General features: G+C 35.9%; 1 long non-coding RNA gene across 1 annotated transcript; it reads right to left on the bottom strand.

The window, feature by feature from the left end:
• Positions 1 to 1,494: 1,494 nt before the first annotated feature.
• LOC109263447 (uncharacterized) lies at positions 1,495 to 19,347 on the bottom strand. The gene is made up of 3 exons (XR_002078218.2): positions 19,216 to 19,347; positions 4,178 to 4,288; positions 1,495 to 1,651 (listed from the first exon to the last, which is right to left on the bottom strand). It is a non-coding gene; the product is annotated as an uncharacterized LOC109263447 (long non-coding RNA).
• Between the last annotated feature and the right edge of the window lie 4,034 nt (positions 19,348 to 23,381).

The raw sequence follows: 23,381 nt of genomic DNA, 5'->3' as shown, positions 1-23,381 counted from the left end.
AAGGATACAAATCAAGGAAATTTTTAAAAACCAATTTATTTGAAAATGATCTTTATATTTGATAATTAAGAGAAATTGTGGCCTTTGAGAAAAGTCTTTGCTTGAGAAGTCAGATAAAGATAGAATCCAGATATTGTACAGTAAGTATTTAAATGATTTAAAAGATTGCATATAATCTGTACTTCAATTTCTTTGGATGGGACAGAACAAATAGAATCAAATTGGGTTGGAATCTGCTCTATTTTTAAAAAATCAACGGGAAAACAAATTTCTCAGCTCTCTGAGCAGCCTACTGTAATTTTTAACAATGTTTCTGGTAATGAAAGTCTTTTCATCTACCATGAGTTAATTTAACTTATCTATTCTGTTTGTGATACAAAGATAGGGAGTATCAGTCATCATTTTCCATTTGCAAAGAAAAAACACTGCTTATCATTTTCTTCTTCTGTGTTTTTCAAACACTTTCCCCTCCCTTATGTGCAAGAACCACTAGCTAGATTTAGTCAAGGAATTTAAATGTTCAGAGATAAAGCCTTTTTAGTTGCAAGCAATGGCATCTAAATTGTCAGAAAAGGACACTAGAGGATGGGTATTGGGTGGCTAACAGCAGTATGCAGGAGTCAAGATAACAGTGATTCATCTAGAGATTAAAATGTGCATTAGTGCCTTTGAGCTTCAGCACAAGTGTTATGTGGACAGATGTGGATGGGCACACTTAGGTATGTATTCTTTAAAGAACCTTCGGATCCCCTAGTGTTCCTATCACAGCCCATACAATCAGGGAGTTTGCAAAGCCAAGCACATGTTCTCATGTTGAGAAGCAAAGAGGAATAAAAAATATAAAATAAAGCAAATGTCCACAGAAAGTAAGTAAGATTTAGCTGAATTTTAAAAATGATTTGCCTCTGAGAAATGTTGACTTTGATCTAAACAACAATTAGAATTGGTTTACACCATTCCTTCTTGTTTTTACTAATCAATTCTCTCAAAATATAGCATATATTGACTAAACCTAAGAAACGCACCACAGTATACCCATCCAAGAGCTATAATCTAAAATACAAAATCAGAAAATCTGAAGATTAACACAGATAACGTTTCACTATTAAATAATTTTCACTAAGTGTATGCTACCACAATTAGTAGTCTCCATGCATATACTAATGGGTCAAGTAAAAATTCCCATGAATTGTTTTCACTACCTTATCTTACAAATGTTGCTGAACAAACTAAGCTTAGTGAGCAGAAGATGCATCAATTTTAAAATCATTGAGTAGGCAAACCTACAGAAGAAATATACCTACTATATTAGAAATAGTGAAGAGCTGCCATGAAAATGTTGATGAACCACACTAATTCAAATTTACCTAAAAATATGCGGTGCTATTTAATTTATTATCATGTATTATGTATCTTGCTCAAGCTTCACTTCAAAGAACATCTAAGTATGTCAGTTCAAGTATACCCATTTAAAAATATACTGAGGCTCAAAGGTATTAACACACATTTTATTCTCTAGTCTGGGACATTGTAATCTTGACCCCTGTATACTGCTGTTAAACACAGAAGATTTACTTTGAAGCTTTCATTTAAGGAATTGAGTTATTATCCTTTGCTTGACCTTTGTCCATGGCATATTTATCATGAAGCCCTGTAAAACCATAATGTGTGAGAAAAGTGAGAAAAGGAAGTAATATATTTGTGATTTATAAAGAAAGGAGAAACAGGTGTAAATCAGACTTTTAAAATCCATTCAGAGGTACCTCTTTACATAATCCATTTATAATCTCAAAAGCCCTCCCTACAATGATTTTTGCACATTTTTAAAACAATCATTAGCAAAAGTAACTTGAAATTAATCATGATCTGTGATTTCCAAGATCTATTGCTAGGTATCATTTATATTTATTACTGGGAAGAAATGAGGGAAACAACATTATTTTCAAAAGTACAGAAAGAGTTTTCAAGCTGTTCCCTTAATGAACTAGAAATAGTAACCCTGTCAAATTTAATATAAAAATAGTGTTATAAGCCTATGGCATCTATTTATTACTGGAGAACAAAAGCCTTCATCCATTTCCTTTAGAGAATGACATTTTTGTAATTCGCTGCCCATTTCATTTGTTCCAAAGGCCTTCGTGGGGTGACAAATATCCCACAGAAATGGCTACTGATACTTGATAGGATAATGCGCAGCCCCTCAGGACAAGGGCAAAGGCAGCAAACTTATCATCCTTTAGTTTAGCTTAGCATGGGTCAGTAACAGCGCCAGAGGTGACAGAAGATGTTAAAGTGTGGGAAGCAAGAGCTGAAAGCTGTAGGAGGGGAGTTTTTATAGTTTATCCTTTCTTTTGCCAAGAAGCTACGGAGACAGCTTGAATCACATTGTTGATTTGGTTCACTGCACGCCACACTAACTGTTTCTGGAAAAGAAGAGCAAGGGGGAGAAAAATCCAACACTTATGGGTCATTCTCACCAACAGCATGTGGCATTTCAACATGTCCTCCAGGAGGAGGAAATGCATATTTAATATTTTAGCTTCAAGTTCATACTTTAAGAATGCATTATCCTGTTGGAAGGTCTGTGGTGAATAATCAGTAGGACATTGCCATTGTATCAACCTGATAATTTTGCAGAGAAAAAAGCATTAGCCGTGTTGTCTTTCATTTGGGAATTTTCGCAATATTGTTGTCTGTGTCAGAGTGAATAAACTACGAATGTGGTTCTTCTTAAAGAATTTCATGTACAGGTGTTCCAAAACTGTGGTACTTTAAATTTATCATTAACGTTTGTCCATTAAGGACAACCGACCTGCATGAAATCTTGAATATACATATTTTATTCCCAAGAAAATTAAGTCAGTATAGAGCTTTCCCTCAGAATATTATAAAAGGATGGTATGCATCAGCTGGTATATTACTCCTGATTCTATTAAAAGATCACGTGAACAAATTCTCCTCCACACGTCCCAATTTGAAAAAGAAGAAAGTGAAAAGGAGCATAAGTTCTTCATTAGGCAGGTATCTCTCGTCATGGCTGTCATTGCACACAATGACATTCACAGAAATGTGATGGTTATGCTGTGATGTCTCTAATGGCACATCTGGTGGAATGATTCCTATGTTGCAATATTAAGAAATTACTTTTTTATGTTACATGTGATTTGAATTAATTTGTTTTAAAAATTAAATTACACAATGCAAAAATTCCTAAAGGACTGATAGGAAAAAGAACTGAAAATGGTGACCTTGTTTCACAAGGCAAGATGCCAACTCCACCTGAGTAATTAACAGCTTTGATGAGCATTTTGAACCATGATGTCCTCCCTAAGAACTGTCAGAGCCTTTTTGAAACACTTATTTTTCTTCGTTAAGCAGAAAAAAAGGCCCACTTGTGAATCTTTTCTTGCTAGTACAGATAATGAAGTATGTGTTATCAACAGAGAATGATGAATATTAAAGCTTAAAAATAATAAAGATATTTTTAATTGAGTAAAACTCTTTGCAGTTTGATATAAATATAAGGAATGTTACGAAGCGTGGAGTATTTTCTAGCAGACTCTTTATTCCAGGCATATCTGGAAATTACATAATTCTGAATTGTCGGAAGATGAAGACAAAGTGATGCCTACTTTGAAATAAGTATGTTAAATAGTTCACATACTTTATCTCTGAAAACCTGGTTGTGTTCTCCTAATAGCACTATTGCTGGCTAAAATTTATACAGTACTTTTTCCATTGAGTTGGAAATTGTTCCCTTTTCAGAGAGAGGTTCATGTTTATTTCCAATGCAGAAGAACTTGTTTTAGTTTTGAAGGTAAATTGAACAAGTGATTGCTTTCATATATCATGTAATTCCTTACATGTTGATGGCTGTAACTTTTCTACTTAACACATTTTATTCCTTACCATGCCTGTCACTGGTTTAAGCAATCTGTGGGTAATTGATTTCTTCTGTAAAACAGATAACATTTGCTTAAAGCTCTTCTGATAGCTTTACAGCCTCTGCATTAGGAGAAGCACTTCCGTCACCACTGGCATTCTTATAAAATATAATTATTATATATCCATCAAAGACTAGAAGAAAAGGGGAGTAAGAAAAGGCAGTGCAAATATCTACTGAATTCAGTGTCATGGCCGTCATACTGCTGCTCCTGTTCATCAAACCACCACTCACCCTGTTTCACTGCCTTGGTCATATGATCCCCACTGGCTTTACACTTCCCTGTTTATTTGAACAAACAAATCTTAGTCTTCTTCAAATGCTAAGCTGTGTTAAATTAGGTTCCTAAATTTAAAAGAAAAAAAGCTATCTTTAATACTAGTAGTGGCTATTTCTTAACTATGATTCACATTTTTATTCATAGCTTCAGAAAAGTAAATATGTAATAAGTCCCCTAAATAAACAACTTCAAAATGCACATAATTGGAATACAAATAAATTCAAGGAGTCAAAATTCTTTTTGTTTCTTTTTCTCCCTTCTTTTCGTCCTTCCTTCCATCTCTCCCTCCCTCCTTCTTTTCTTTTCTCTTTCTTTCTTTCTTTCTTTCTTTCTTTCTTTCTTTCTTTCTTTCTTTCTTTCTTTCTTTCTTTCTTTCTGTTTTGCTGTTTTGCTTTTTCAAGCCCCAAACAAATTTTCTAATATAGTTCTTGTCTTGAGATGAAAGAAATGACAGTTGTGGCTGTTTGTGTCTATAATACAAGAGAGCCAGTCTGACTTGGTTTTCAGTTTATGAGTGTGTTTGTATATGTGTATATGTGACAGAAGAATACAGAGAAAAATGGAGGTATAGTTATGTTTCAAGAAAAATTATTTGCTAATCTAGAGATCTAATTGATGTGACTTGATCTTTCCTTTCCTTTTTCTTTTTTCCCTTTTAAAAATCCTTATACAATGAAAACTGATTATTTTTGCAATTCTGAATGTCAGTTCCCTGAAAGAGTACACTGCAAGCTGAAAATGCAGATAAGAGGGAGATAAACCAGAATGAGATAGTTCAGTTTGAGTTGATGGAAAGTAATCTGTAAGATTTGAGTGCTATATTAAGTTTAGTATCTTTAATAAATATTTAGGAGATGCATATAATAGAACATTAAGTAAATAACCCACCAACCAAAAACAAAAACAAAAACAATAAAAACAGACAAATGCTTTGTGTTTTTCTATCATAATGAAACTGGATTGGTGTTCTTCACTTTCAAGTGGAAGTCCTGTATAATGGGTGCAAATTTAGCATTTTCTTAACATTTGCATTTTTCTTTTTTCTCATTTGAATCATTTTTGCATAGCTCATATATTAAACACTGCTCTGCCTTTAGTTTATATGTTTCTCCCACTGAATTTTGTGGTTTTGACATAGCAACTGTCTACATGGAGTTTCTTATGAATAATTCTCATACTTGTTTTTTATTTCTGTTATTTCTGGTTAAGTTTTTTTTTTTTTTTTCAATTCAAAACCAGAAGTGATACTGACTTCTCCTTGGTCTGGAAAGCTGTTATCCTGGTCTAGGCGCTCAGGTTTCTCTGGCCTCATTTCAGCTCCCTTCTCCATTTTGCTGTGTGCACCTTTTCATAACCTCAGTCACAGTTTCTCAGCTGCCTCCTTTCTGTCATTCCACCCCCACCTCCCAGCGTTGTTCCAGTCAGACCCCTAACATGTGATCACGGAGAATTCTGTCTTGTCCCTTTGCCCCAGTGTAATCTCCCTGGAAGCCCCACATCTTCCAGAAGTCTTTGTGTAGGATCAGAGGAAAGCTGATACATTTCTTGTCCCCACCCTTCTGTTCAGCTTTCACTCAAAGTTTTTATGACTTCCACTCTTCAGATGACTTCATGGTCATATTTTAGTATCTACTTCTTGTCAGTTATTGTGACATATAACTAACACTGATCTTTTCAAGTTAGTGTCATCAGTTCTGATTTTAAACTCCTAGAGGTAGAATCTCTTTTTCTTGTCCAGTGACTTATATGTAAATTGTAAGCAATACGTATATTTTAGTTATGATGCTCTTATGCATTTTTAACTATAAGAGAGAGAGTAAGCATGCAATGCTATCATGTCATTCTTTCAAAAACTAAAACTGTTAGTAAAAGATTTAAGCCACAGATCACCATTTATTTCTTTTCCCTTGACTGATTTCAGAACTCCATGAAATTTGCAAGTTTTACTATTTACTTTGTTGATAAAGCTCATGTGTTCAGTGCATGAAGTTGTAGTTACTTTCTCTGAATTATGTTCCTTTCTTTCTTTTGACTAACTCCATATGACCCAGACCATTCAGATGATGGAAGAAAAAAATTCAGTCTTCAAAATTGCATCTTAACAATCGAAATGTTTCATCTTAACAGTTGCTGTTGCCTAAAATTTTTAGTAACATTTCTGAAATGATTTAAGCTCCTCTTGACGATTCATGGCATATATTTGGACTCTTAAGTTCTCTGGGAGGAATATAATTCAGTTTTTACACTGACTGTGTGGAGAGGTACCAAGCATAGCCCCAGGCCAAGACATGTCTTTACAAAAATGATATAGAAAAGTTGTTACTTCAATCACCAGTTTGAAATCACATCATTATGATTACATTAGGATTGTCTTCAGTATTACCAACAATACCTTAAATTAGGCTTACTTTTTTAACACTAAGAAAGGTCTCAGTCAGAAGTATTACTAATACTTTTGAAAAATCAAAGCAAAAAGCCTTGGCATTTGCACTGACTTGTGAAAGGTTACCCAGTGTGATGGAAGGGAAGATTCATATTAGTGATTTATTCTTGGGAAAGTGCTTTTAAGTCCAAGTATAATATTAAATGCCTTTCTCAAGTCTCTAAGTGAGCTCTTCCAAGTGACCTGTGAGTTTAAGTCATTTGACCTTTGGGTATTTGAGTGAACTGCTTAATTTCCTTTCTACTTAAAAATAATGTTGAGACAGGTGTTAATACTTCTATTTTAATTGAAATTTACTTATTCACTGTGGTAGTATGCAGAAATCCCTACATATTTTTTTTTAATCTGATAGGGTAAAAAGGGAGCATCTGGGTGGCTCAGTCACTTGAGTGTCTGACTTCAGCTCAGGTCATCTCATGGTTCGTGCGTTCAAGCTCCACATTGGGCTCTGTGCTGACAGCTCAGAGCCTGGAGCCTGCTTTGGATTCTGTGTCTCCCTCTCTCTCTGCCCTCCACCCCCAAATATATATAAACATTTAAAAAATTGAGAGGGTAAAACAGTCTGTAAACTTAAGAATGCCTATATGTTTATCTATTACTACTTTCAAGTATAGGCCTTCAGGGTCCTCATTTAAATACTTGTACTTCTGGGAGATAAGTGTCCCAAGAATGTGAAATGATGCCAGTTTTAGGCAGAAATGTTTAGCAGTATAATGCTGATTCCCTTGATCCCTCCCAGTCCCTTAACACAGTTCATAAGGAGGATTGCATTAGCAAGTGGACAACTACAGCAATTTAGCTGGTTTGCCTGAGAACGGCCCACTTTCTTTGCTCTAGATCTCAGCCACTTGTTCTGTTGCAACTTGAATTGTGGCCACAGTGGTTACCAGGCTGACTGCTCATTGTGGGACAGGCCAGAAAGGAATTTAACATGGGAGAATAGTGTGCTAGGCACTGGCACAAGGCAGGTGCCAGCAAGGTCATAGCGATTTTGAAGCTAGGAGGATCTTTGTAGCTCATACGTGTGTCAATCAGAATGTATTAAATTATTCCATCCCATTATTGTCATCATTGCTTTCTTCTTCTCTTCCTCCTCCTCGTCCTCCTCCTCGTCCTCCTCCTCCTCCTGCTTCTTCTTCTTCTTCTTCTTCCTCTTCTTCTTCTTCTTCTTCTTCTTCTTCTTCTTCTTTTGTATTTTCCCTATTTGTTGTTCTCTTAAAACTTGAGAAATATTCTTCTTTCTAATTCTGATTTCTCACCTATAACACTAGCACATGAAACATAGTAAATACTCAATGAATGTTTGCTGTATGATTGAAGACATGTGTGTGTAAGTCTTAAGTGCTTAGACATTACTGCAATTGTAGATAACATGGACATTCATGACTATTAGAATCCAATGAGAATACTCCTAATTGCCACAAAATCACAACTTTATATAGAGACCTTTTGGGAAATGTAGCACTATCAGAGAGAAGGAATTCCAAGTCTCTTATTTTACCTGTTTTTACAATGCTAAAACCCTGCCTAAAAATATTTGATATTGCTTAGAACAAATCTGAGTCACTCTAGGCCTGGTCAGAATGTTCCTGTGTACTAAACAGGGTTTTCCTTCAGGAAGAGACAAAACTTAGAAGGAAAAGAGAATCAATAGGGAATGATAGACTTTGAAGAATTAAAAATATGTTTTCAAAAGTCATTCTTAGGGGGAATTTAACACCATTTTATAGAGTGATCCTAACTGAAAAGGACGGTACTGGGATCCATACCGGGCAATGAGATAACTGGAGGAGAAAAGAGCTTTGCCATCCCCTGAAAAACCAGTGCTTCTTGTATTCTCAGGGCCTCCCCAGGTTTCTACGCTATTCAAGACTCTGAGCTTACTATATTCCAGTAGTTTTGGTTACCTTTAAGTGGCGGCCATAATTATAGGAGTTTGGGTACCAGGCAAGATTTCTTTAATAGGAGAATGTATGGACCAGTGCCAGAGGGCAGAACATTTACATATTAGGCAGGTTTGCAAAATTACAATTTTTCATGCATGATTTTTGAAAAAAAAACACATTTATACACAAGACCATCAAATTCCCTATATTTTAGTAACAATGTGCATAAAGAATATGCTTAAACTTTAATAGTAGCAGTAGCTCCAAAGAATATGAATGAAATCATAGTCCAAATATGATTTTGATTCTTATAAGAAGAGACTTTTTATTAATGATGTGGCTGGAGAAAAACAAATAAGCAGTAGTGTTCTTATATTTGGTTTAGGTTTATAAGCTATTAGGGAATTTCATAGCACTAAATAAGACTGAAGACAGATTACTTAATGAGTTCAGTCAGATATTGATAAGCCACTAAAACCCAAACCATTATTTATTTTTGCTTATTATTCTCCCATCCATAACATTTGTTAACGTTTTATATTCCTGACAGGTATCTGAAAATTGCAGGCTTAAAATGAGACATTCCAAGGTAAATTTGCTTATAGGCTGTAAAGTTCGAGATGTTTCTTCTTGGAAAAACACTTCATGTTTTAAATCAACTTTGGAGGCAACTGGCTATGGCCATAACAGATGTTATGATATTTGGCTCACAGGGAACAAAATTCAGCAACACATAAAGTTAACAGGTATTCAAAAAAGGCAGTGTTGTTTTGTGGATAGTCTGTTAGCCAAGCCTCAAGAGACATAGAAGGACATACATAGTAAAAGACAATATGAAGATGCATGGCAAATTCTTGGGTAAAAATTATACACCCATATTTCTGAAAGATGTCAACATTACCTCTAAAAAATCTTTCTGGTGGTGGAGAAAATTATGTAGTTTACCACTGAACAGATTTCATCTGTCCTGCCCCTATTACCTATTAATGAGACAGAGAAATGAGACTGCAAGAGATGAGAAATGGAAACAAGTTGGACAGTGTACAGATATATAGAAGCTTTGTGTGAAGCCCAGTCAAATCCAGTGTAAATCATTTTACCTCCAGCCATCGGGCAGACTGATAAGCATGGAAAAATGATTGCTACTTTAGGACACTGAGGAGTTTACGAGTGGTTTGTTACACAGCATTAGTATGGAAATAGATGACTAATACACATGCTATTGTTAATCTTTAGAGGGACTGATCAAGTACAGGTTGCCCACATAGACATATTGAAAGGTATTGATTTTTCTGATTTCACCACTGTAGGAAAGAGATATATTCTGACTGAGTCACATAAATTCTAAAACAACTCTGTACTAGTAATGCAGAACTAGCCATTAAGATATAGTTAGGGTGTATTGAAATCTGGCTCTAAAAATAATGCATATAATAATAACGAACCAAATAATGATAATTTTAGTAATTTTACTTTTGTGTAATCACTATTTATAACTTTTTTGTCTCTAGAATTCTATGGCTTTTTAGGGTTACAGTCTTTTTCTGAAATGTTCCTCAAACAGCCTAATCCACACATTTTTTTTTCATTCTCTAATAATCTAATATTCTCTAATATAGTAATTTATAAGCCTCCAGCAACGACTCTGTTCTTAAAAGTCCTTTTTCAAAAAGTGTTGAGGGAATTGATAATTCTAGCAGTTTGACTCTGTAGTAATGTTTATATATAGTCTTTGGAGAGAATATGCAGGTCTACAAATAAATGCAAACATTGTTGGTGGGGGGAATCACAATTCCTATTGTAAACACTCAAGGAAGGAGGTGCTTTATCTGTAACATACTAAAGCAGTCTCCTACCCCACACATAAGTGGAGTGATCAACTGTATAGGCAAATATCTTGGTTAGAATTCTTATGTTGTACACTTGTGGGAGTTAATATTCTTTCATCTGCCACTTAGATTATTTGGAGTCCAGATTGTTTTCGGATAATACAACCTACAACTTCTTCTGCAATTTTTATAAAATTTTGTTTGACAGCAATTTTAGTCATGGATGATTGAATAAATACTGTATAGTCCACCCAGTCCTCTACATTAAGTGTATCCTTGGATCAAGCTGGTACATAAGAAAGCTGTAAACAATAAAAACCCTGTTTTAGGGTTCTTTATATAGCTAACTTTATTGGCTTACATTTGTGTTTATATTTAACTTAGCTACAAAAGCCATTTTGGATTCTAGAACAAAGACTGACACAATGAAAGCAGTATGTTGTGAAGATGAGTCTGTAATCCTCCCCCCTGCCCAAACAATCCTTCATGTAATTAATAGCCCTAGAAAGTAAAATGTTTAAACACAGTAAATAATAGTTAAGACATTAGTGTAAACTTTCATTCCTGGTCAAGATGGAGTCATAGTGATTGGAACTACCCTCCTTTGGGAAACATTTAAAAACTGGAAAAACATGTTTGAAACAATGGTGTTAAGACACTGGACAACAGTCAATGAAGGATGCTGATTTCTGAAAGATAGGATACAAATAAGGTGAGCCACTAATGCCCCAGTTAACTGTCCTGAATTTCTAGACAATGGCAGAGAGGAAGAGAACATAGGCAGAGTCTGCCAGCTTTCCTGAAATGAGGAGATGGAGTGGGAGTCCAGGGGGACCAAGGTTGTTAGTATTCATATAACAGAGTTCAGAAAAGGAGAGGGCTGCACATAGAGAAAATTCTAGAGATCTACAGAGGGCCCCCTTAAGTAGTCAGTAAATCAGTGCATGCATGTGAGGAAAATACCCCAGCCCTGGGAAATAACCACCCAAAAGGATTAGAGGAGATGATGCCCAACACTCATCAACACTGGCAATACTTCCTTTCTCACTAGCCAGACTAGAAAAACTCATAATTTGGCAAAGGACCCAGACGAGTCTTACCTCATTAGATGGGAATCATTTATCCTAGATAAACACTCCCTGTTTCTGAAATAATGATTTTAAAGGTAAACCAGGATGGCTGGAACTATTTCTAAAACTGAACTGCCTCCCAAAACAAAGTTAAAAATATTTTTAGGAATACGAAATTATCTACTACCCAAAAAGGTGAAAGATACAATGTCTCATATACATTCAAAGATTAATCAGCATGCAAACACGCAGGAAATTATAATCCATGATGAGGAAAAAAAAATCAATCAAGACCCACCCAGAACTGACACAGATATTAAACTAAACAAAGACATGAGAAGTTATTGTATCTGTTTCATATATTCTCTATATTTACAATTTTAAGTAGAGACATAGAAGATACTGTAAAAAATTACAAAATAAACTACTAGATATGAAAACTGCAATTTCTGACAAAAAATACACTGAAATTAATAAACAGAAGATTAGACATTGAAGAAGAAAAGATTAGTGAACTTGCACCCATAAAAGTAGAGATCATTTGGAATAAAACATAGGGAAAAATAATAATGATAGCAGTGATGATAAAGAAAAGTACATCAGTGAGTTATAGGACAACTTTATGTGGACTAATACAAGTGTACTTGGAATAACTGAAGTGAAGGGGATGTGAAAGCTATAAATCTACAAATCCAAGAATCTCAACAAAACCCAAGTACAAGAAACAAATAAAACTACACCAAGCATGTCATAATTAAATTGATAAAATGGTGATAATGAGAAAAAGTGTAAAGCAGCCTTTTCCTTTATACATAGGAAAACAAATAAAATGAGGACAAAATATTTCTTGTTGGGAAAAATAAGAAGACAATGGATCAACATCTTTTAAATATTAAAAAACCACAATTTCTTTATCCATTCATCAGTTGATGGACATTTAGGCTCTTTCCATAATTTGGCTATTGTTGAGAGTGCTGCTATAAACATTGGGGTACAAGTGCCCCTATGCATCAGTACTCCTGTATCCCTTGGATAAATTCCTAGCAGTGCTATTGCTGGGTCATAGGGTAGGTCTATTTTTAATTTTCTGAGGAACCTCCACACTGCTTTCCAGAGCGGCTGCACCTAAATGTCCATCAACTGATGAATGGATAAAGAAATTGTGGTTTATATACACAATGGAATACTACGTGGCAGTCAGAAAGAATGAAATATGGCCTTTTGTAGCAACGTGGATGGAACTGGAGAGTGTGATGCTAAGTGAAATAAGCCATACAGAGAAAGACAGATACCATATGGTTTCACTCTTAAGTGGATCCTGAGAAACTTAACAGAAACCCATGGGGGAGGGGAAGGAAAAAAAAAAAAAAGAGGTCAGAGTGGGAGAGAGCCAAAGCATAAGAGACTGTTAAAAACTGAGAACAAACTGAGGGTTGATGGGGGTGGGAGGGAGGGGAGGGTGGGGAATGGGTATTGAGGAGGGCACCTTTTGGGATGAGCACTGGGTGTTGTATGGAAACCAATTTGACAATAAATTTCATATATTGGAAAAAAAAATAAAAAAATAAAATGCAAAAATTCTGAAAAAAATAAATAAATATTAAAAAAAATGGCAACCCAGATTTCTATATCCAAAGGAAAGTTCTATGAAACATCTATCCAATGGAAATGATCTGTCTATCAAAATATCTATCAAATATCTATCAAAATATCTATCAATGAAATTGAAATGAAAACTTCTTCAGGCATACAGAAGCAGAAAGAATTCATCACCAGTTAACCCATACTATAAGAAATGTTAAATAATCCTTTTCAAGCATAAGGAAAATTATATAAGAAATAAATATTGGTCTTCACAAAGGAACATAGAACATCAGAAATGGTAACTAATATGTAAATATAAAATACTTGTATATATTTTTTTAAAAATTTTTTTACATTTATTTATTTTTGAGAAACAGAGTGAGACAAAGTGTGAGTGGGGGAGGGGCAGAGAGAGAAGGAGACAGAATCTGAAGCAGGCTCCAGGCTCTGAGCAAGCAGTCAGCACAGAGCCTGCTGCGGGGCTTGAACCCACAAACTGTGAGGTCATGACCTGAGCCGAAGTCGGATGTTCAACCTACTGAGCCACCCAGGTGCCCCTACTTGTATATATTTAAATCTCTTTAAAAATATACAACTGTTTAAATTGACGTAATTTCAATGTTGTATGGAGTTTATATATATGTATAAAAAGACTGTATTGCAACAATAGGACAAAGGCCAGGGAGGGAAAATTGAGGTACACTCTTGTCAGGTTCTTACATTATATATGAAATGGTATAATATTGCTTGAAGATTGTATAATTTAATGGAGTGAACCACCATACAGGCAACAACATGGATGAATTGCAAAATACTTTGCCAGTAAACGAGGCCAGACCAAAAAAAAAAAAAAAAGAAAAGAAAAGAATACATGATATATGATTCCATGTATATAAAACTTTAGAAAATGCAAATTAAGTGGTTGCCCAAGATGACAGTTGCGGGGGTGATAACAAAAGGGATAGGAAAGCCACATTAAAGGGAAACTAAAAAATTTCTTGAAAGTGATGAATATGTTCATTACCTCAGTTTTGGTACTTTTCATAGGTTTATACATATATATCAAAACAAAATATATATTAAACATATATGACTTATTGCATTAAAAAATACACGTTAGGGACACTTGGGTGTTTAGTCAGTTAAACGTCAGACTCTTGATTTTGGCTCAAGTCTTGATCTCACAGTCATGAGATCAAGCCCTGTGTCCAGTTTTAGCATAGAGCGCACAGCCTGCTTGGGATTCTCCCTCTCCCTCTCCCTCTGCTCCTGCCCCACTCATGCTCGCTCTCTCTCTCTCTCTATCAAAATAAATAAATAAACTTTATATAGATACATAGATGATAGATAGACACACACACACACACATATATATATACTTGGAATAAGTTGGAATATATATATATTCATATGTGTTTGTGTGTATACAGTGTGTGTGTGTGTGTATGTGTGTGTGTGTGTATAAAACTAAGAGTTATCAGTGTTAAAGATTGCCAAATGATTTGGACTTTTTTTCTTGTAATAAAAGATAATTCAGTAATCATAAGATACTCTTTAACAGTATAACTGAAATAATTACTGTATGTCAGGAAAGCAGCTACATGGAGTCTTAAATGCCTATCAATATATTTTTTTCAATAACAAGAGAATCCAAGGCCAAAGGAAATTGTAATAAAATTTAAGTGATATTTTCAGAAATTTTCCTGTAATACAATTCTTTTCCTTTCATACTTTGAGTTAGAACTAATTTTCAAGTGCCGGTTTCTTCAGTTTCTGAGATAAAGAGTTTATCTTTAATGAGTATTTCATCATTCATCATAAAGATGAAATTTTAGGGGTGCATGGGTGGCTCAGTTGGTTAAGTATCCAACTCTTGATTTCGGCTCAGGTCATGATCTCACAGTTTGTGAATTCAAGCTCCACTCAGGCTCTGCGCTGACAGCGCTGTCCTGCTTGGGATTCTCTCTCTCTCTCTCTCTCTCTCTTTCTCTCTGCCCCACCCTCACTCACATACTCTCTCTCTCTCTCTCTCTCTCTCTCAAAATAAATAAGTAAACTTAAAAAATAAAGAAAATAAAGATGAAATTTTTTGCCTTCTAGTAATATTTTTCTCAACATCACAAGTTCAATCCTCAAATGTATTTATTTTCTTATATAGTATTAAGACTAGATATCTAATAAATATCTATTAAGACTAGATACCAAAAACTATTTAGGCAATAAATACTAGTGATATAGTTCTCAGGCATGGTTGATAGCTATGTAAATTGGCTATAGACTTTCTTCATGGGAACTTGGTAAAAGTATTTAGTGTACTTAACTGATTTAACAACTATGCTTCCAAATGTTTATTAAATAATTTATCAAGGTATGTAAAGATTAGCTCTAAAGATACTCATTAAATGGTTAGTTATAATAGTAAAAAAAATTGGGTACAGCTTTAAGGCTCAATAACAAAGTATTATTTAAGTAAATGTGGGCACATCTAAATAACAAAGTATGAAGCCACTATAAATAATATTTAATCATCAAAAACATACTTATAAAAAGTGAGAATGACCAGGTGCAATTCTCAAGACAACCTATACAGAATGCTACAGTATTTTATTTTAAAGTCTGTATTTATAGCAACAGATATACAAATGCATACATACGCAATTCCTTAGTTAATCCTATATTTCAGTTAAGTATTACTGCGAAAAATATCAGCTCAAAATGATTTGGCTTAAAGAATTTTTTCCACAATTGTGTTTGTTGAATAGGACCACATGAGATTACTTACAGAGAGAGTGTGGACAGAGAGAAGAGATCTCAGAGGCACACCAATGCCTAGTAATTGGTAAGAGAAAAATCCAGCCAAGGACATTGGAAAGGACCATCTAGTGAGGTAACAGGTTAATCAGTAAAGCATGGAGTCTTGAAAGCAAGTGGAAAAGGTTTTTCAAGAAAGGATGGATCAACTATCAAGGTGAGAAAGAGAGAGAGAAAGGAAAAGAGAGAGAGAGGGAGAAAGAAAGAGCAAGAGGGAGGAAAGAAGGAAGAAGAAAGGAAGGGAGAGAGAGAGGGAGAGAGGGAAGGAAGGAAGGAAGGAAGGAAGGAAGGAAGGAAGGAAGGGAGGAAGGGAAGGAAGGAGGGAGGAAGGAAGGAAGGAAGGAAGGAAGGAAGGAAGGAAGGAAGGAAAAAAGGGAGACAGAAAATGAACCTTGACCATTGGATTTTAAAATATAGAGATGTTTGGTGACCCTGTCAAAAGCTGTTTCATGGAGCAGATCCAGGAGAGAATGACAAGTTAGAAAGTGGAGGCAGTACAAATAACCAATTCTTTAGTTTTATTAAAAAGCACATTTGCAGGGCACCTGGGTGGCTCAGTTGGTTGGGCGTCCAACTTCGGCTCAGGTCATGATCTCACGGTCCGTGAGTTCGAGCCCCGCATCGGGCTCCGGGCTGACAGCTCAGAGCCTGGAGCCTGTTTCGGATTCTGTGTCTCCCTCTATCTCTGACCCTCCCCTGCTCATGCTCTGTCTCTCTCTGTCTCAAAAATAAATAAAAAAAGTTAAAAAAAATAAAAAATAAATAAAAAGCACATTTGCTTTATAATGTGGATGCAAAGAATTAACCAATTTTCTAAAGTCACCAAAATGCAGAAATCCCTGATCTCAGTTCAATGGCCTGAATGTTTATGCTGTGCCCCAAATTCATATGTTGAAATCCTACCCTCAGATATGGTAATATTGGGACATAAGGTCTTAGTAAGATCTTAGAGAAGTAATTAGTCATGAGGGTGGAGCCCTCATGAATGGAATTAGTCTCATTATAAAAGGGACCCCTGGGGAGCTCTGGAGCTCACTTTCTAAAGTTCTCTCTTACACATCTGGGAAAAAATGAGAAAAGAGTAGTCCACAACCTGAAAAAGGGTTCTCACCAGAACCTGACCATGCTGGCACCCTGATCAAAGACTTGTAGCCTCCAGAGCTATGAACAATAAATGTCCATTGTTTATAAGCCACTGTCTATTGTACCTTCTTAGAGCAGCTCAAACTAAAACAGGTTTTTCAATTTTTATAAAGAGGACACTTCAGACTTAAGTTGTTAATTTATCTATTGTCAAAGGTAGACTGTTACCCGCTTGGCATTATTCTGCAAGCAAATTGGGCAAATAATTTGTGTTCAGGCCAGTGAGTCCTCCTTATGTAGATGTTCAATTAATGCATATTCAGCGCTCAGTCTCCCATATGATCTCATTTTAGCTGGACTTTCTCAGTTCCCAGTGCTCTTGGATTCTAAAGAGAAAGAAATCTCTCTTTTTGGCTCTATTTCCTCTTCATGTTCCCTAGGAAATATTGTTTCTTGTTTCCTTTTTTCTACTTTATATCTTCCACAAATACTTTACAATTCTTAATTACTGAGGCATCTCACCTGTTTCTTCATTTATGAGTTTATATCATTTTTTTCTTCTTTTGTATTAATAGATCTCAGGGAAGAGGGGAAGTAAATGCATTTATTTAAACTTCTACTTGTAACCAGAAGGGGTGTGTGTGTGTGTGTGTGTGTGTGTGTGTGTTTGGCAGAAGGGAGTTGAGGAGGAAGAGTTACTGTTACATTAGGATCTTTACTCTCCTGCATAAAAATATAATGCTGCTGCTTGCTTTGGGAAAACAGAAGCAATTTTAACAACATTGAATTAATCATTCTTTGAATAAAGTATGTTGCTTTAAAAATTTTGGGCTTGTACAGTAGACATATAAGCAAAACATAAAAACAGTTTCATAACCATACATATTGAAGTTTTTCTTGGAAAGTGTTCAAATCAACTATAATATATACAATGTATCTTTAGATATGAGGCACAGATATATTATGGGCCCCAGGAATTATTTCAGAAACAATCAAAACAGTACATGGAATGTCAAGGAATTTTGGAGTTGTTCTGGAAGGAGCACAAGACTTCATTTCACGGGGAAATCAAAAAGGTAATGCAAAGGAAATTGATGTTATGCTAGATAGTTTTCTACCTTAAGTATTACATGACTCTTAAAAAAAGGAATGAAAGGAAAAAATACAAGAGACCAGACTATTCTGTCAACTGAGAAATTCAGAATGGATATCCATATGTTGTGGTGGATGCCCTATACTGACACTTTAAAATCATGTATAGATATAGATATATGTATATATATGCATTTTATATATAATGACATTTTAATGGCATATATATGACATATAACCTATGTATACTACTTAATATTGATCTAAAACTATATTTCCATAAACTCTAATAATTTCTATATAGGTTTTAAAAATATCTCTGTCACTTGTGAAATTTGTATTCGATACCAACTTTTGCTGCATTGGCAATGATTGATAAAGTTTGGTTAAAAAAAAAGGATGTAACACTTTCGTAGTAAATTAAAGTACATTCAAAGTAGTTAGAAGTAATTTTTGTCATCACAACAAGATTCTGCAACATAAAAGTATTATGAAATTTATTTTTGACTTAAAACTTACCTTCAGAAGAGATATCTGATAAAGGAAATAAATTATGATTAAGTTCCAGAATTCTTAGCTTATTTCATGGAAACTTTTTCATTTTATCATAAGTGGAACAGAAGACATAAGGAAAATGTGAATAAAAAGTTATGTTCAAAGAAGGAAAAAGCCATGTATCTTTTTTGTTGTTGTTTTCTGCTCATATTGCTGAAGACCTAAAATGAGTGATTCCCCAAAACTTTACCTTTTTTGGTTGACAGAGAAATATTAACATTGAAAACCTTTGATAGTGATGATCCAATTCAAAACAAACTATGCTAAACTTTTTGAATTTGGAATTCTGGAAAACTCTCATTTCAGGAAACACACCAACAGAAGGGAACAACCATATAAGTGTAAAAAAAGAAGAATAGCATGATTTTTGACATTGATGATTCAGACTTTATGACAGTCCTGACAGACTGAAACTTATCTTTGGCTTTTTGCAGAAGAAAAAAATAAAGGAAATGTAAATAAAATAAAATAATAACCTGATTAAAGGCCTTTCAAAAGCTGTCAATTCTCTACACTGTTATAGAAGCACCTGTGGCTAATTATTTCACGTCTTTTTAAAAAGAGAATCTCCTAAGGATTTTATATAGGGAAGACTTAGAATCATTGAATATGAAAAAGAAAGGATACTGGGGAGACTACCTTTACTTGAACACTTCCAGAGGCATTACTTCCAGCTTCTCAAACAATTCATTGACATTTTTAACTGTTCAAAAGTCCTTTCTGATGATGTTAGGAATAAGAGTAGAATGAATTTTCTTGGAAACATTTTCAACGTTGGCCAGACATCTGTTGTAAAGAATGTAATGAAAATGGGTAAAGAGGGCAGAGAGGAGAGTGGGAAATCTTGTAGAAAGTGGGTGGGAGAAAGCAACCAGATGTGGAACAACTGGAAAGGAGATTGTGGAAAGGAAGACTGGAGCAGAATTGTCAAGGAACTGGCTAAGTGGAAGATTTCACCAAATGTTGATAGGGAATGTGAATTCAACCTTCCTCAATTTTTTAAAAAAGTGAAAAGTAGGGGCACCTGGGTGGCTTAGTCAGTTAAGCTTCCAACTTTGGCTCGGGTCATGATCTCACAGACTGAGTTCAAGCCCTGTCTCAGGCTCTGTGCTGACAGCTTGGAACCTGGAGCCTGCTAAGGATTCTGTGTCTCCCTCTCTCTCTGCCCCTCCCCTGCTCATGCTCTGTCTCTCTCTGCCTAAAAAATAAATAAAACATTTAAAAAAAATTTTTTTAAAGTGAAAAGTAGGATTGGAAAATAGTTTTCATTACCTTTTGGCTGCACCACCAGCAGTCTGAACCTTGTCCAGTCTTACTTCTTAGGTTGCGTGTTTTTTACAGAAACACAAATATACCTAGATTCTGTCCCATTAGGAGGTCACTCAACCAAATTTTAAACAACTGCAACGACATAAATATCACTATCTAGATTGTTTCTTTTAAGACATGTTGTTGTATGGTCTCACCACACTACACTCACTTCTTCACTTGTTTGTCTTTAAGATAGTGATTTCACTAGTTTGCTTCATTTTCCTTGTTGATGTTAAGTAAGGACCTTGTGCATACTCATAAAACTCCCAACTTAATAATATATATCATTGAGGCCCTCAAAAAAAAAAACAGATGTCAAAATTAATTGTTCAAGGTTTCCATTAGAAGTATCTGTGTGAAGGAAAATAGGAGAGGAGTTGGGTAAAGCTGGGATGGTGATAAAACCACAAGCAAATCTGACTCTGATTGAAGGAAGGAGGGTAGGGACATTGTCTGGCATTGTTCCAGACAGACCTGCAGTATAAGGGAGGTTTGACAAAGCTGTCTGAGAATGTCCTCAAACCAGGGTTGCCCACCAGAGGAGTCCATGTCTCCCAGGAATGGGTCTGCCTTCATATTCCTGCCACTCTCAGTCATTGACTGGGAGCAGCCCATGGAGCATTGTGACCTCAGCATAAATGAGTTTGGATTTCAGAGCACAACAGCTGGGCTTTACGGTCAGTTATACTACCTGCTGTGGGGGGTCTGAAAAGTTTATTCTCATGGCCACCACATTGAGCCCTTGCACCACTCAGATCTACTTCATCACACAGGTTCAGGAGCAGCTCCTCCATGGGTTCCATGGGCCTTTCTTCCTGAGCAAAAATGAGGAAGAGGGAGGTTAGTGTGATGAACTAAAGCTCCTATCACTACAGTTATTCTCCAACTTCTTTCTAAATCACTTATCCTCAGTGATTCCTTCAGCAGGTCTTGGTGGCTTGCCAGGTGGTATGAACCAAACCCTCATTCCTGAAATATTTGAACCCTTGATTATCACACCTTTCATAGTCCAAGTTGCTTCATATGACTGTTCCATTTACAGTAGGGTCAGGAAATACCAGGGTACAAATGGGTTACTTGGGTTCTACATTCATTTTTCCCTGTCCCCACTGTGCAAGCAGCTTTCTGTCATTCTGCTAATCAAAATCAATTATCTCTGCCAGTATGGTGATTTCCGTTGTCTCTTGTTAGTCCCTGGACGTGAGAAGTACCAAGTTCTCAGATGTAACCATAAATTATAGCTTGATGGAACTCTTAGTGTGTTCCCTGGAAGAGCTCAAAATTCTGAGGAAGGACAGATCTTCCAGTGAGTCATTAATGGCCACTCTTTTGGACCCATGTATCCTTCCTATTAGAAACAAAGTGCCATATAGGGGTCTCTGACTTGATAAATATATTGCATCCTTATGGAGTGTTTCCTTAGTACTGGTACCTTAGTTGCACATTGAGTAGGCTATTCTAGGATTCTATAAGGCTGGCCACTCACAGAGTTGTACAGTTTGTGTTATGATTAGTGGACCCCCTAGTCATGGGTCCACTCCCATACTTCATTTGCTGTGAAGTGGGTCCGGAAATTAGATCCTGTGCTATATGGGATTCCATGCCTGTGGATCAGGTGTTCTATTAGCCCCTGGAAAGCAGTTCTGACTAAAGTTCTGCAGGCATAAAAGGTAAACCTACACCCAGAATAATTACCTATCCTTGTAAGTCAAACCAGAGTGTAGATGGGCAATGTAGTCAACTAACCAATTGAATTCTTCAAGGAATAGTGCCATATAAGTGACTCAGTATTGGTCTTTATTGTTGGCAAGTTGGACATTCAGAGATAGCAGTAATTAGATCACATGTGGTAAGTAGGAGTTGATGTTGTTGGGCCCATATATAGCTTTTATCTCTGCCACTATGGCCACTTCATTTGGGTGCCCATCATGGCCATCAGAGTCGCTGATAATGAGTGGCTGATAATGAATGCAACTGCATGAATCATTTTATTTACTTGGTTGTTCAGTTCCTTTTCTATTGTGGATACTTTCTGGCAGACAATGTATAATACAAAAATCTTCATATCTTGTGCCTACTCCTACATGACCATCAACATGCCTCTATGTCAGACCACTTTGTCTCTGATGTTCTTGTTCTTTTTCTTCCATACTCCAATGGTTAGATTATTAACCATTGCCCAGAAATTTATATATATTCTTCCTAGGGTTATTTCCCTTTGCACACAAAATAGGTGACTAAGTACACTGCCTACAGCTCTGCCATTGAGAAGATTGTCTTCCCACTCCACTGCTTTGTAAGTCCACCCCTAAATGTGGCTATAATGCAGCCACTGTCCATGTTTTACTTGCACCTCCATGCTGAGCCAACCCATCCACAAAAGGTTAAGCTCAGACTTTTTCCTGCTCATTTGGCTGGTAATACAGGAACTCCCAGACAACCATAAGTACAAGCCAGGGGAAGAACACTAGTATCAGTCTGTTGTGTGACATGTGATCTGGGCTACTTTCTCATGACCAGTGGACTATGTCTGACCCTTTCTGATAATTATGATTTGGTTGGCCAGACAGAATTAAGCTCATGATGGGCAGTTTTAGGTACATGGCCAGTATGTTTTCCATGGTTAAGTGTTCTGTGTTTACCAAAATCCAAGAACACAAAAGAGATGTTTCTCAAAGAATAATTTTCTACTATGCCTGGCCTTACTCCAGAATCAAGGGCCTATATTGTGATTCTTCCACTGGAACTTGCCAGTAAGTTCCACGTTGCACATTTTCCAACATTTTAGGGTCTGCTGGATTCTTCAACACTAGAAAGTATTGTATGGCCCAGATGGTGGGGCTGGACATTCTACCGCACACTTTCTTGCTTCTCTATTTTTGCATTTTTGTTTATTGTTTGTTTTTTAATTTTAGATGTCAAGCAGCAAGTCTTGTTGGCTTCCCATCTCTTCTGCTTGTAAAAATTCCATGCTGTATTAACCATTTACACAACTTTTTAGGTTAAATCCTTTGACTTTCTCTCCAACTTTACCTGTCATTATGTAGTTGGGCTGGCACTTAAGTGTCATAACCTGGTTTTTATTATTTAGAGGGAGGGCATTATTACCCACCATGGATGTTCAAGAGCCTAGATCTGTAACTGCCCCTCCTAGCATCATCCCTAGTCTATAAAGAATGATCACTGAGTTTCATAGTTATTCTGGTGCCTTACTTACTAGCATAGTTCTGATGGCCTTGGTGAAGGGCATGTTCTCTTGAGTCTTCTAGTTTATATAACAGTCCATTCATCATGCTCACTTCCCTCAGCCTCATTATTTCTTCTTCTATCTGCCAGGGCAATATTTGCATTTTGTTTTGCTTAGAGTTGGCCATCACTTTTTATAGATCTTTAAAATCCATCCCAGCAGCAAGTTTGCCCTATTGCCTGGAGTCCTTGCTAGGATATTATATTCCTTGTCTATAGAAAATACATCTAAGGCAACAAATTCTTGC

Source organism: Panthera pardus, unplaced genomic scaffold (genome assembly GCF_024362965.1).
Source record: "Panthera pardus isolate Hobbes unplaced genomic scaffold, ASM2436296v1 HiC_scaffold_17, whole genome shotgun sequence".
Classification (NCBI taxonomy): Eukaryota; Metazoa; Chordata; class Mammalia; order Carnivora; family Felidae; genus Panthera; species Panthera pardus.
This window is presented reverse-complemented; position numbering and strand designations above follow the sequence as displayed.